Raw genomic sequence first — 15,547 nt, forward strand, 5'->3', positions numbered from 1 at the left:
TGAGAACAAATGTGCATTGCCGAAACACTGGTTGTGGAGACTCTGTGCAGCCTATTAGAACCATTGTTCCTCTTTATCTGTTGAATGCAGCCAACGACGAAAGCTTGTGCGTCTGGGGAAGGTGCTGCTGTTTTATGCATATTACAGGGAGAATACAAGGATTGTCCTGCGGATTATAATCTATCCACTGAATACCACACTGCTATATAAACAAATTTGATTGAAGAACTGAAGAATGGAAGGATGACATAAACTGCCTGCAAGGACTTTAACATTCACACATTGTGCACATAAGCACTCTGATGGAATCTATGACATGTGGATGATAAAAAGCAAGTGGCTTGCATTATCGGTCTATCAAGGCAGCACACTTCAGTGACCAATTCGACCCGAGAGATAACATTGTAAGATTTCATTTAATTCCTCAGTCTTGATTTGTAAAATTTTATCGAATCTAAGATGGTTCCCAATACCCATCTGGAGACGCTTGTGATAGGCATTCCAGCATCATATCCTCAGGGATCGACACCCAGGCCTGGGCCAAGACTGAGAGCAAGACAGAAACACTAGGCATGGAAAAAGGGAGAGGAGCAGAAATAATTATGAGAGCAACTGAGGCGTATCGGCTTGTCCTTGCCTCAAAATGAAAAGCAGGATGAAACATGATGACACAAATCAACTGCAAGCCCATATACAGTACCTGATTCACTCATAACATCTGTGTAATTACACACCAAGAACCTCATATTACTGGAATTCTGTTACCAAATTGTGCCATTTGAACATTTCTGGCCAGGACCCAGAATAATTAAGTGTATCATTACCCTGAACTGAAATTGTCCATGAGCAGGGAGCTGTAGTGACAGCAGCTTTCTCTGGAAATGTGGGAGGCATTAATGACTAACTTATTTTGATACCCACATTGATTTATGTTGTTTTATTGTCTCTTGTTGGTGCTGAAAGGTTTGGTGAACACTGGCCTTTGTAACTGTGAATGAGCGCTACAGTGGCTGAAGTGAATCAATGTCCTCCGAGGTTCTTTGTGTTTCAAGGACAGTCTCTCCTGAGTCTCTGCCTGACATGATGAGGTTGTTGACTGTCACAGCTGCCTCACTAAGCCCACCAAAGGTGTGTGATTAAATTCCCATTCTTTTTCTAAAGAGAAGTGGAGCCATTTAGAAACCTATAAACCACATGGACAAGTCAATAAAATGTCTTTAAAGCAGACCTTATAGGTTCTCTCAGAAGGAAATTACAATAGAAAAAGGATGTCTTTGTGTGCAGCACACAGTATGTATGAAGACAGAGGGATTTTTTCCCCCTTTCATGTAGTTGAGCAACAGTTTTAAAGGAGCTGTCAATAGCTGCACAGGTGGAAAGTCAACCTAATTTTCTGCTTTGCAGGTTGAAGAATCCATTCTTTTTCTTTTTATGTTATTTCGAAGAACCAGCTGAAACCATTAAACAACCAATGTATACGGTTTTGCCATATTATTAAAAATAATATGGACTTTTTAAGGCTGCTACAGAGAGCTGAGGTTGGTTGCAATAGGAAACACTGAGCAACACAATCTGTTCAGTATAATTAGTAGTTTATTATTGTTTGAATTTTATTCCAATAAGTTACTGAAACAAGCAGTTAATTGATCTTATTAATCTTTTTTTTCTTTTTTTTTTCTTGTTTTTAGCACAGCTTTGCATTTTGTTGGTAAAATTAAAATTCAATCATTTCAATCATTTCAATTGAGTTTTTTTTTTTTTTTAACATGGCACCATGTCACAGCAACAGTTGGATAAAGTGGCTTTATACTATAACGCAAAGACCCTGCAGTATTCTGCAGAAAAAAACAACAGTCAAGCAACCCCTTAGGGCTAAGCACTTTGCAATGGTGGGAAGATAAAACTCCCTTTTAACAGGAAGAAACCTCCAGCAAAACCAGGGTCAGGGAGGGGCAGCCATCTGCTGTGACCAGTTTGAGGCTGAGGGCAAAGAGAAAAGAAGAAAGTGGAGAGAAAAGAAAAAGAGAGCACAGGCAGGCAGGACAAAACACAAAGTAAAATGTAGTGGTAGTTTATCTTGAGTCACTCTCAACTAATCTAGTATTGCAAATATCTAGTAGCGCACCAAACTACCCCATTGAGTCATGTTTTCCAAGTGCTAAAGTCCTCAGATTTTCTTCAATCTCTTGCCTGCCAGTAATAAATGAGTAATGATTCACTAATTATTTAAGACCTCACAGAATATGTAAATTAAAGATATAAAATTATAGATAAATTATTTATTAAAAGACGATGATATAAACAATAAAAAAAACTTGTTCAAAACTAAAAATTCTATTATCATGAAATAACAAACTGGATTTAAGTTTTAATACCCCAGTTTGAGGTGGGTACGCTGGAATTCTCTGAGAAGTAACAAATTAACAATTTTTTCTTTTGAGGAATGCAAATAATATACATATACCTTTAACATTAAAAGTATAATTTATATTACAGAGCAATCTGCAATCTACATTCTACTGCTGGCGATTAGCTATTAGAGAAAAAATATTTTGGTAATTATCAGTAGTGCTAATTTAGAGCAGCTCTGTTAAACAAATACTACAGGTGGTAGAGTGGGTCGCGTCCAAATGAGAAGGTTGGTGGCTCAGTCCCTGGCTCCTCCTGTCCATGTGTAGAGGTGTCCTTGGGCAAGATGCTGAGTGTGTCGAAGTGTGTGTGTGAGTGTTAGATACTGCTGTGGTGTGGTGGCAGGCACTATTGTCGCACAGCAAGAAGACTTTGGGTTTGAATCGAGCCTAGGGCCTTTCTGTGTGGAGTTCATGTTTTCTCTGACGTCCTCCCACAGTCCAAAGACATGCATGGGGTTAGGTTAATTGGTGATTTTAAATTGCCCACAGGGGTACCTGGGAAATCTGTTGTCATCTACTAGTACAGTTTATAAAATCAAATTACAGTTTGATTTGTAGGGCAGTCTAATTTGCTGAACTAAAAACAAATTACTGAAATGATGATGTTTTGTTTCTAAAGAGGAGCAAAAATAACCCATTCAACAACTTACACACAACCTGGGCTTCAGCAGATCTGGGAGGCTCTTACAGACAAAGACTTACTATAATGTAGCTGCCAATTAACAACTCAAAAATGTTTTGGGAAAAAAAAACCCAAATGAAAACAATATCAGCTATTTTTTTTAATATCAGAATTGAAAACAGAAAATTAAAGGTTCTCACTGCAGGTTGTCATTAAAGCATTTCCCAAATGCACTTTTCACAATGTGCCAGATATGACATATTAACAGTGAAAACTCAGCTTGTTAATACAAACTAATGCATATTAATGTACTCTTTTCAAACATGCCACTGCTTTATTTGCTATTTCTAATAACACTTACCTAAAATCATTCCTCATAATTACAGTTTGGTTGACATGTTATTCCCCTTGTACTGTGCAACTGGTGTCAAAATATCACATTTTAGGAGAATGTAGCACTTTCAATGTCTGTATTCAGTGACACACTGGATTTCTAAAGATTTACATTATACGTGATAGTAATTTATGAGTAGTCTATGACTGCACAATGTGTGAAACTATGTTACTCATCTGCTGTCGTCAAATAAGATCAGATATGGCATAATGGGTTTATGTATAAACAAGCAGAAGCACCAACTGCCTGTCATGTCGACACACTTTATGCCTTTTGTGTGTCATTTTTCAAAGTTAAATGACACATGAAAAAGTTTGGGTATGTTTTAGCATTTTAAAGACTACATGTCACAAAATGATGCAAAGAATCTGCAGCAATAACAAGCTTATCATATACCATTTAATGATACAAGTGGATAAAACCCTTTAGCCCTATTGGCAAGAAAAATGAATGCTCAATTTTAAAATGCTAATTGTATTAGTATTTAGTTTATTAATTCTATCTAGAAAAATATCAATACAAACTAGAGATCCTTTTCTTTATAATGAAGATGAGTATGTACTGTCACCTGAGGGTGCAAATGCAACAGAATTAGAAACAACATAACTCACAAAGTGAGCCGTGTGCTGACAGTCGGCATTAATGTATTGTAATGTATTCATAAGGTCGTTCAATGGTGATGGATTTGCTGAGCTTAAAGGGGTTTGCTAATAAACAAACTTGTTAAGTATTAATCTTCTACCATTGTAGGTCTGGATGCATCACCACATGTACAGTTTAAACTCTGTCACTTGGACATTTTTTTTTTTTTTTACAATTTTATAAAGAATAATAAAAACAAAATCTTAACAGTGGATGTATGGTGTGCAAAAATACTTTAGAGGTCAATTCTTACAACACACATAAGCAACAAAAGGAACTGAAATCTGAATGAGAAACTAAGACCAGTCCAATTAATTCATAATTTCCAAAAATATAAGATATTGGAAGCTGATAGTTCACAATTAAGGACATTAAGAACATGTGCTTGTTTTGCAGCTAAATTAAACAGCTTATGTAAACAACAAAATCAGCAAAATATACACAAAAGACCCCAAATTAACCTCATCATCACAGAGTGAAGAGCATGATTGCAAGCACTGGCAGCATTATACAATAGCATGTTTCAAAAAGCAGCCCTCTTAGCTGTCTAAATAGGATGATTGCTGCTGGCCTGAAGGGTCCTTCAGTGAGAGGAGCTTTGGAGAAAAGAGACAGAGAAAGAGGTAGCATATGTGGGAGGTGCCAAATAAAACATCACTGATTAACTTGTTCAGTGCTGCGCAGTGATTGTGGTGTATGTATGCTTGCAGTATACAAACTGCAATTTGTGTGAATTCCCGCATCTAAAATTGGCACATTTACTTGGACTTTTAACAAAAGCTAATGAAAGATGTCTGGGCACAGATGCTCTTTGTTCTCACCTTTTCTCTGAGCAGCAGCTGCATCACAGCCAGGTGAAGGACTGGGTCAAGGGAGAGTATCTATTTGTTATGGCCGAACCTTATTAGCCTTTAACAATATGATGATCTAATTACCTCTTCTTGTAACTGCCAAGTGTATAGCTAATAGCAAGCATCTATCATGACTTATTAACAAAAGACGACTACCACAATTAATCAGCTGTCATGTGACAAATTACTCTCGCATAGCCTAATAAAACAGCTGTTTTCTTCCAAAGTAGTGTAACCACATAATTGTCAGGATTTATTACACTTAAATATGTAACATTAGTATCCCTTTAAATTATTTTTGAGCAGATTATATGTAATGGAGGTTCACCTTCTTTTTAGAAAACAAGCAACGGCTCTTGTTCCTTGTGCCTGAGCCAGTTTCTTCAGCGTATTAGCACAATCATTAAACTGTATATCTGTTCTCTCTGAAGCCACTCTCTTTGTCTCCATGCACAAACCCATGTGAACTGGTTCACAACACACTGTTTGATTTGACTCGTCTGTTTTTACAAATGAGAATTATGCAGGAAAAAGTGGTTGTGCAATACATTCTCCCTCCAGTCATGAATTTTGGACAACATTTTTATTAAGACAGAAGTGGTAATATTTATTTTCTTTAAGTGTGGTCAGTGTTATTATGTTGTTAAGTTGACATTATAGGTATTCTCATAACTTCTGGTTAACAGATGAAATTCCTCATAAAATAGTGGTGTAAAATATAGTGGAGAGAACAAAAGAAAGACTTGCACTACACATCTACAATATACTGTATATGTTGTTTTTTTGCTGTTGAGTTATGGCAATAGCACACAATGGATGATAGGACCATAGACTTATCAATAATGCATAAGATAGTGAGAGAAATGACAGGCACTCTGCTGGTAGGTTCTCTCCAGAAGCAAGCCATAAATTTGCAGGGCAATAATAATGACTCTTCTCAGGGAAATAAAGGCCACCCTCTGCTCCCCATAGTCATAAACCTGACTCACTCTTCCATTGGTGGGAAGAAAAATGCTTCCTCTCCCACCACACAGGAGTCATACACAGGAGGTACTTCAACCAGCCAACTTGATATGCAATCATCTCTCTTTACAGAGGAAAGAATACAATTTCAGTTTTTATATGAGCTATTTTCCTATTATGCCTGTGGAGGTGGGGAGAAATGGTGAGCAATGGTGAAATGAAGTTCAGCTGAACAGCTTGGAAAGGTATTCAGAAATGATTTCTGGTAATTCTTTTACTTCAGTCATCTTCGAATCCTGTTATGCAGCCTGCTGTGTAGTAAAAAAACCCCAAAATATTTTATCATGTTTCTTTCATTATAATTTAAAATCTTAGTTTTTTTGCTTGGGAATCAAAATACTGGAATTCAAATTAGGATGTCCATATCATCTATTGCCAGGTGAGCTTCAAATTTTTGGAAAATAAAGTAGAAGTTCTTTGGGTCAACTAATAAATGTAGAATATACAATATTAATTTTAAAAAACAAGTAAAACTGGTAAAAAATGAATGTTTGTGGTTTTAGAACAAACACTGTAAATTTTTAAAAAAATGGATGTCGTGAAGACAATGAGGAAGTGCCTTCAGCTTTAATTCTTTCTAATGTCCAGCACAGGGTCACTCCTTTGTCTGCAAAAGGGAGTTTGATCGTAAAGAGTGTGGGGAGATGATTGTGCTGCTCACTTAATCTGTGCCCCCACATTTCCTTATGAGTTTTTGCTTTCAGTTGCTAGTTCCACTTCTTATTTAATAGCATAGCTATGATCCCAGTGAGACTCAAAGAGACTCAAAAAGGACGATAAAGAAAGATATGCCAAGGCTGGGCCTTCTTTGTAACAAAAAAATTGCTATGAACGTTTTTATTTAGATGTTGGACGTTTTTCACTCACTTTCAGTCCAGTCCTTGTACCTGACCAGTTTCAGAAGAATGTTCTTTTTTTTATTGTTTGTTGTTGTCGTACTTTGGTAAGCCGCTGATGTATGAATCATTCAAACATAAAAAATGTTAAAATAAACCCCCCAAAACCTTATGTGTCTACACAACACTGGTTCTTAGCAGAAAAAATATTTTAAATTGTTACTAGCAGCCTGAGAAGAGTGGCAGACCTAAAAAAACAGATTAACAATATCTAAAAGTCCTTAAGAAAAAAAAAATCCAGCAAAGACCTGACACAGGACCTGAGATGCATCAGACTGTTCAGTTGATCCATCTACTGTTTGTTGACACCTCATCAGAATCAGTCAAGAAACCACAACTAAGGAAGAGAAACAGGGAGAGAATGCTGAAGCATGCCATATTAGATTTAATGTCAAACAATATTTTCACAGACCGGCCTTTAGGTGTCACAGTTAAATACAACAAAATAAAACGCTACCACCAAGACAAAAATGGTGGTATTTTGTAAATATAATAATAAAAGTGAATTAAGGGTGTAATTGTTGTTTATTAACAGCGTCCTCCTGTATGTGCCAACAACACTGAGAGTAACATCCTCCTCTTTGTCCCTTAATGCTCTCTTATTGCTATGGTAATGCATAAATATGTCTTTCAAAATAAGACACAGGAAAAGACCCAGGGAAAACGAGTTAACGATAAAAACCTTGAAAACCCTAAACTTAACACCCAAGCCTCAACTCTCGTGGGCCGGGGTGTCATATTACACAGGAAACAAGCTGAAAATCAATCATAACTGGTTTTAAGGAGTGAGGAATCCAAATTTAAAAGTTTTGGTTCAAATATGTCAGTGTATATAGAGATGAGGTTAGCAGAGAGGTACAACAGAGTGTCTACATCCATCTGTAAAACAAGGTGGGGGCTCTGTCATGGTTTTGGACTGCATTTCAGCCAGTGGTGTAAGGGTTCTTCACAAAAGCGATTGAATTATAAATGCAAAAAAAAAACACTATATTGATTGATTGATTGATTGAATCTTTATTTTGAACATGTTGAAAAAGTATAAAAAAAAAATAGAATTAGAAGAGACAAATGAACAAAGCAAACAAAAGGAAAACGAGCAACCACAACTCCAAATAACGTCCATGTTCAAAAAGGAGCAGGAAGAAGCATAAGCTTATTTAATCCCACCCCTTTTCCACTATCTAGTATCAATAGACTACAGAAATACCTCCTTTTAATTACATTATACATTATATGTCATGTGTAATTTTTTTTTATTTTTATTTTTTAAATATATACACATATATGTTTCTATCTATCCATACCTACGTATATACACACATACGCACATATACACATTTTCAATAACCCTATTAACACCTGAAGGATACACAACCTACAATTTTATATATATTTAATATATATATATATATATATATATATATATATATATATACACACATACATACACACACATACACATATATATATATACATATACATATATACATATACACATATATATATATACACATACATACATACATACATATACATACATATACACATACATATATACCCATACCAACAAACCCGTGCATGCGCACACACATGAAAATATTAGACAAGAACACCCTATCAAATCTCTACCTTTTCCCTGTACCCTGTAAAAACCATATCCTTAAACCGCTTTTTAAACTGCGCCATGCTTGGACATTGCTTCATATCTTTACTTAGTCTGTTCCACAGCTTCACTCCACACACAGAGATGCAAAAACTTTTTAATGTTGTACGGATACGAGGATGTTTTAAATTTAATTCCCCCCTCAAATTGTATCCCCGTTCCCTTTTAGAAAACATTTTTAGAATATTGTCAGGAAGCAGGTTATTTATTGCTTTATATATAATTTGTGCTGTGAGAAAATGAACCAGATCTGTGAATTTTAGAATTTTTGATTTTAAGAATAGTGGATTTGTATGATCTCTGTAACCAGTTTTATGGATTACTTATGGCCCTTTTTTGTAATATAAAGATTGATGATAGCGAACATTTGTAAGTATTGCCCCAAACCTCTGCACAGTAATTCAAATACGGTGCAATCAGGGAACAATAGAGAATGTGGAGTGATTTGTGGTCCAGAATGTGTTTTACTTTACTCAAGATTGAGACACTTCTTGAAATTTTGTTATGTATATGATTTATATGAGACTTCCAGTTTAATTTATCATCTATAATCACACCAAGAAACTTATGTTCAAGTACTCTTTCAATTTCCACACCATCTACATGAATCTGCACTTGTGCATTTCTAAGGGAATTCCCAAATAAGATAATTTTAGTTTTACTTAGATTTAGCGATAGTTTGTTCCTGTTAAACCATTTTTTAATTTTGCACATTTCTGAAGTAATTGTATCCAGCAGCTCCTTTAGATTCCCCCCAGAACAAAAAATATTTGTGTCATCTGCAAATAATACTAATTTTAATATATCAGATGCCTTACAAATATCATTTATATAAATAATAAATAATTTTGGACCCAGTACAGAGCCTTGTGGAACACCACAAGCAATGTCCAAGCATGATGAGGAATGGACACCCAGCTTCACAAATTGTTTCCGGTCACTTAAATAATTTTTCACCCATTGTAGTACAACCCCCCTAATCCCATACCGTTCCAGTTTATTAATTAATATGTCATGATTGATTGTGTCGAATGCTTTCTTGAGATCCAGAAATACTCCAGCTGCATACTGTTTCTGATCTATAGCATTCGTAATCTCCTCAATTGATTCGATTAATGCCAGAGATGTTGATCTTTTTGATCTGAATCCATATTGACTGTCAGAGAGTAATTTATATTTATCTAAGAATTTGTCTAATCGTTTATTAAACAGGTTTTCTAGGATTTTGGAGAATTGTGGTAGCAAAGAAACAGGCCTGTAATTTGTGAAGTGGCGTCTATCCCCGGTTTTATACAGCGGCACAACTTTAGCTATTTTGATTTTGTTTGGCACTTTTCCCGTCTGAAATGACAAGTTGCAAATATATGTTAGAGGTCCTACAATTCCTTCAATCACCTTCTTGACGATTTTCATGTCAATATCATTACAATCAGTGGATGTTTTATATTTACACATGTGTACAATGTCAATTATTTCTTTTTCCTCCACTGATGTGAGGAACATTGAGTTAGGGTTCCTATCAATCAGGTTTTCACTACATTCTACTGATGGCAGTGACTCAGGAATTTGTTCTGCCAGTTTTGGTCCAATATTTACAAAATAATGATTAAAGCTGTTGACCTTATCAGCAGTGTTTTCCATAAGATTGCCATTATCGATAAAGTATTGTGGATAACTTTGTTGTCCAGAATTATTTTTAATGATACCGTTTAAAACATCCCATATTCCTTTCATATTATGTTTATTGTTGTTCAATATTTTACTATAATACTCCTTTCTACATACACGTATAATATTGGTCAACTTATTTTTGTATTTTTTATATTTATTTTCAGCTTCTTTTGTTCTTTGTTTTAGGTATTCCCTATAGAGTGTATTTTTCTTTTTACATGCATTTTGTAAACCCTTAGTGAGCCATGGTCTATCTGAATATTTGTGCTTTCTGTTGTATTTTATTGTTGGACAGTTTTTATCGTACAACTCCATGAATATTCTTAAAAATATGCCATATGCAATATCAATATCAGCTTCTTTGTACACCTTGTCCCAGTCCTGATTTAATAGATCGTTCTTAAATGCAGTCATCGTTTCTTCCGTCCTTACACGTCTGTATCTCAGTTGTTCTTCATGCTGATTTTTCTTATAATTAGTGTCATAAACTGCAAAAACTGGTAGGTGATCACTGATGTCATTAATTAATATTCCGCTCACAATGTTGTTTTCCATATTGTTAGTGAAAATATTGTCAAGTAAGGTGGCACAATGTGGTGTAATTCTGCTAGGCCTGGTTATTTTAGGATGTAAACTCAAACTGTACATAGTGTTTAGGAATTCGTCGCTCATTTTATGCTTTTTTGGATTCAACAGGTCAATATTAAAATCACCACAGATAAACATAACTTTTTGATTTGTTTTAGAGAATATTTCCTCTATGAAGTCATTAAATACTTGAATACTAGAGCCAGGTGTTCTATATATACAGCTAATTATTACATTTTTTTCTTTTTCCTTATAAATTTCAATTGTTATACATTCTAGTAAATTATCAATTACAGTTGTCATACTTTCTACCACCTTGTAGTTTAGGTTTTTATCCACATACACAGCTACTCCCCCTCCACTCTTGTTCCTTCTATTTACAAAATTCACTTCATATCCCTCCAGTCCAAAGTCCATTCCTTTCTCCGCATTGATCCATGTTTCAGAAATGGCAATAATTCCAAATGGATTTGTTAACTCATTTAGATATTCCTTTATATTGTTGAAGTTGGCATACAGACTTCTGCTATTAAAATGGATTATTGATAATTTATTTTCCGTGTTGATGGTGTGCTTAAACTGTTCATCAGTGAAGTAGCAGCAGTTACAGCTGATGTTGTAGAAGAAATTATTTTCCGGGTCTATATCCTTTTCTAAGTCTAGAACATTATGGTCTGTGTATCGAAATGTTCTCAGTTCCAGATTATCATAAAGAGAATTCCAATGAGTCATGTTGATATTGTTGCCGGATGCAGATGAAGTTCTTTTGGACTGTGCCATGTGTTGTGTTGTGTGTCATGTCACATGTGTATTCATACCTCCAGAGTAAGTTGACCTCAGTATTTGTCCAGCTCTTCCATATTTCTGATGACCAACACTTTGGCTTGTTCCGGTGTTCCATTGAGTTTAATGAATACTTTGCAGTTGGTGGTCCATGTATTTTGAATTTTTCCCTGTTTCTTCAAGTAACGTGCTTCCCTGGCAATGTCCGCATTTCTTTTTATCAGATGTTCGTTCATGAAGACATCGGATCCTTTCAGTTTCCTTCCTTGTTTTAACAGTGCTGTTTTCTGTTTTCTGATTGCAAATCTCACAATGATGGCTGGTTTGTTACTGTCATTTTTTCGGGGTAGAGGGTGGCAAGCCTCAATGTTGTTATAATCCACTTCCACACCTTTGGACCGTAGAAAGGTAACCACTTGATGCTCCGTGGAGTTGACATCTTCCTCTCCTGGCCCTCCTACATTGTCAGTGGCGACCGCCCGGGCGTATGACCGGGGTTTGATGCGAAGCCCCGTGATGATAACATCGTTCATCCGGGTGTACTGCTCCAAATCCGCCACTCTGTTCTCCAGGTACGCCAGCCGCCGATCCTTCTCGGCGTTCTGGATGCGGAGAGCCTTAACTTCCTCGACCAGGTCCAGGATGGCTTTCTGCTGCAGTTTGACAGTAGAAATCTCCTCTGTCATAAACTCCAGCGACTTCTTAATATCGTCTCCTTCCTCGGCTGACAGAACTTTTTTCGGGCCCATGCTGAGAGACGCTCTCGTAGCTTTGCCGTGACGACCGGCTAGCTACTTCCCAGAATATTTTGATCCACCCGTGAAATACTGATTTGCAACAGCTTCATTTTACAGTATGACTCACTGCCAAATAACTAAAAGCATATCTGGATAAAAAATAAAGTCAAGCCAGACACGGTTTTTTGCCTTCTATACTTTATTATATACTTTATTTAAACGTGTGTTTGCATCTTTCACGCATTGCACCTATTTCAGATTGAGATTCAAATAATTTTATTAATCCTAAGAAAAGGCAGTTCATCTGCAACTTACCCACACAACCTTCTCACACAATCAAACTCACACAACCTCCAGTCTATAAAAGTTTATCACACTGTTGGGTGTCAAGGAACAGATCAACCAACACTGAGTTAAGCGACCTGAGTCACACACAGCGGAGCACCCCCTGAAAACAGCAGGTTATTTCCCATCTCTTAGCAAAATATAAAGAAATGAAACTTTCATATGAACGCATCATATGTGTCAGATGGAGCCCAGCTGTTTCACAAGGGTTCCAGTATTCTAGTAAGCTAACCAGCTGTGGGCTGTCGGTTTATATTTACCATTGAAATATGAGAGACATAGTATTCAACATTTGGTGCCCTGATAATAAAAGCGAGTATGCTAGAGGACATGGATTTTGCCCTTGGGTGTCAGTCAGATCCACTCCATGGTTGTGTAATCTGATTACTTTTTTCAGGTAACGAGTAAAGTAAGGGATTACTATTGCAAAAACGGTAATTAGATTACCGTTACTTTCCCGTAGGAACGCTGCGTTACTGCGTTACTAAAACCGTGATTTTTTTGCGAGAATGTCTCATGAGAGTGACGTAAGCGAGTGCGCCATTCGTGACAACAGCTGTGTGCAGATCAACAGTGCATCATATATTGACTGCGGGAGAGAGTATGAGCGTGCAGCGTTTAAAGCGTGGAAGTACTGACCTTACTTTGAGTTTGATTCCATAAAAAGTGACAAAAACATTTGTGTCCGTTGTGTGTGGGAAGAAAACTTCTTTTAAAGCGAAAAAAAACCCCCCTAAACTTCCATGCAAGCACCGGGAGTGCGCTACCACGTAATGGGAAACTCACAGAGAAACTCGTGGATTCTTCCACTGACCGCTGCGGCTCACCTGCACCAAGGTAAACCTCCGCCTACCCTACTCCTGCTTTACAGGTGAAAATAGAGCAACAGGACCGCTAGTCTTTGATGTTATTTATTTTCTGCTGTGTTTTACTTGCATCTATTTGAAAGAGTGAGTGTAAACACACAAAAAATATATATTTTATGTGCTGGAATGTGCAGAAAATAAGTTTAAATGTTAAACAAATTTCTTCCAGTCAGAGAATGTTGCATATAATAAAATTTTTGCTTGATGCATAAAGTTAAAAGATTAAAACTAATAAAACAAGTTAAAAAAAGAGACTTCCATTTGATTACATTTTGTATGATGGATTATGTAGAAAAAGTAGAATTGGGTTGAAAGATCTATCGCTTTATCACCTATTCAGGTTGTAAATCGTGTTTTTAAAAAGTAACTAAGTAACTAAATAATTAATTACTTTTGAAAATAAGTAATCAGTAAAGTAACGGGATTACTTTTTTGGGGGAGTAATCGGTAATTAGTTACTGATTACTTTTTTCAAGTAACTTGACCAACACTGGTTGTCACATTTGATTTTACTAAGAGAGCAATGATCGAAATGTTGAACTTGAGGATTTAATTATGGCAGTGTGCAAACCAGTGGGAATGGTCTTCATCTATCTTTTATCTATAGCATATGAAACCCTACCAAAAATACCCGTAGAGCCAGATACAGAAGGTAGCAGGATATAGATACAAACAAGAATAATAGGGCAAGATGGCTGAAAAGCACTTGCTTTGTGTTAGTGAGCTACTATAGATAGCAAAGTCACATTATAACATTCTGTGTAGTTCTCTGATTTGTAAATATCCCATTGTTATCCAAATTATAACTGTAAATTAACTTACACAAATATGAATTTACCTTTTGATAAAACGATGCAAAGTAGTATTACAGTTTCATCTTTACAAGTGTTCACTGCCGCTAGATTAATGCGATGGTGTTGTGTTTAGTATGTTGCTCTGTTTTTTTGTTGTTGCCTGTTTTCTCTTCTTTTTCTCTCAACAGGTGATCCAGGAGAATTTTTTTTCTTCTTTCTCTTTTTAAGTGCCCTTTCTCACTGTCCCTCTCCCCTTCTGTCTTTCTTTTCCTTCATCTTTCTTTCTCCCTTGCCTATCCCCCAGTCATGTCTGTCCCGTCTGTAACAACTGGAAATAAAATAAAATAAACAATAACAACAAAGCTCGATCAAATGGACCAATATGGCAAGGCCGTGATGATCCATTCGGCAAAGTAAATCCATTGGGTATCCTTGTTGGTCTTCAGACAACAAATCTGATGGCTAAAGAACTAAATGGGACAGGCAAAAAAAAAAAAAAAAAAAAATACAAGTGTTCACTGCCACATATAAAATTTCAGTTCTCTGTTCAGTTCTTCAGGTTCTAAATGCACGCTTGTAAATAGCCTGTGTGACAGCAATTAACTAAAAGGCACAAGGACCAAAAACTGCTATGATGATATGGACTATCATCTGACAGTTTGGCAGTATATAAGTTTATTTTCTTGTTAATTATTATGGATTATTCTGCAAACAATGTCCAGGAGTTATAAATGGGAGTCTTTACCCAGATATCTGCTTGCTACGCAGGTGGTTGGCTTCTCAGATTGGAGGGCATGCATCCTGTAGCAGATACCGCTAAGTTGCATTCTGTTTCTGCAACGACTTATATAGTGTGAGTAACGGTAAATAACTGAGCAGACAAAATTAAAATGATTTTCTTGTCAGCTTTTGTTATTGTGCTTGTGACTTTTGGCAGGACTAGAACCACAAACACATATTTATAGCAAACACAAGTGACAGGCAATATAAAGTCAGTGGAGCATTTTGGTCTTCCCCCCTGCTTTGTCTTTGTAGTAACAGTTTAGAGTGAAAGGTATTGTTGAAATTAAGTCAAATAGCAGACAAAATTATATTGTATAAATCCTAAACCTACCATGAGTTCATCATTCAAAGAACGTTTGGTGAGAAATAAGATTTTTGCTGCAGGATATTTTACGAGAAAAATGTATTTGATTTTTTTTCTTATAAATAATAACTTGAGTAACACAAGTACAAAATAAGTCTTGTCAAAACAAGAACT

Source organism: Copadichromis virginalis, linkage group LG20, assembly GCF_057382275.1.
Source record: "Copadichromis virginalis isolate Kocher_CV1m ecotype Utaka linkage group LG20, C_Virginalis_male_GT1.1, whole genome shotgun sequence".
Lineage (NCBI taxonomy): Eukaryota > Metazoa > Chordata > Actinopteri > Cichliformes > Cichlidae > Copadichromis > Copadichromis virginalis.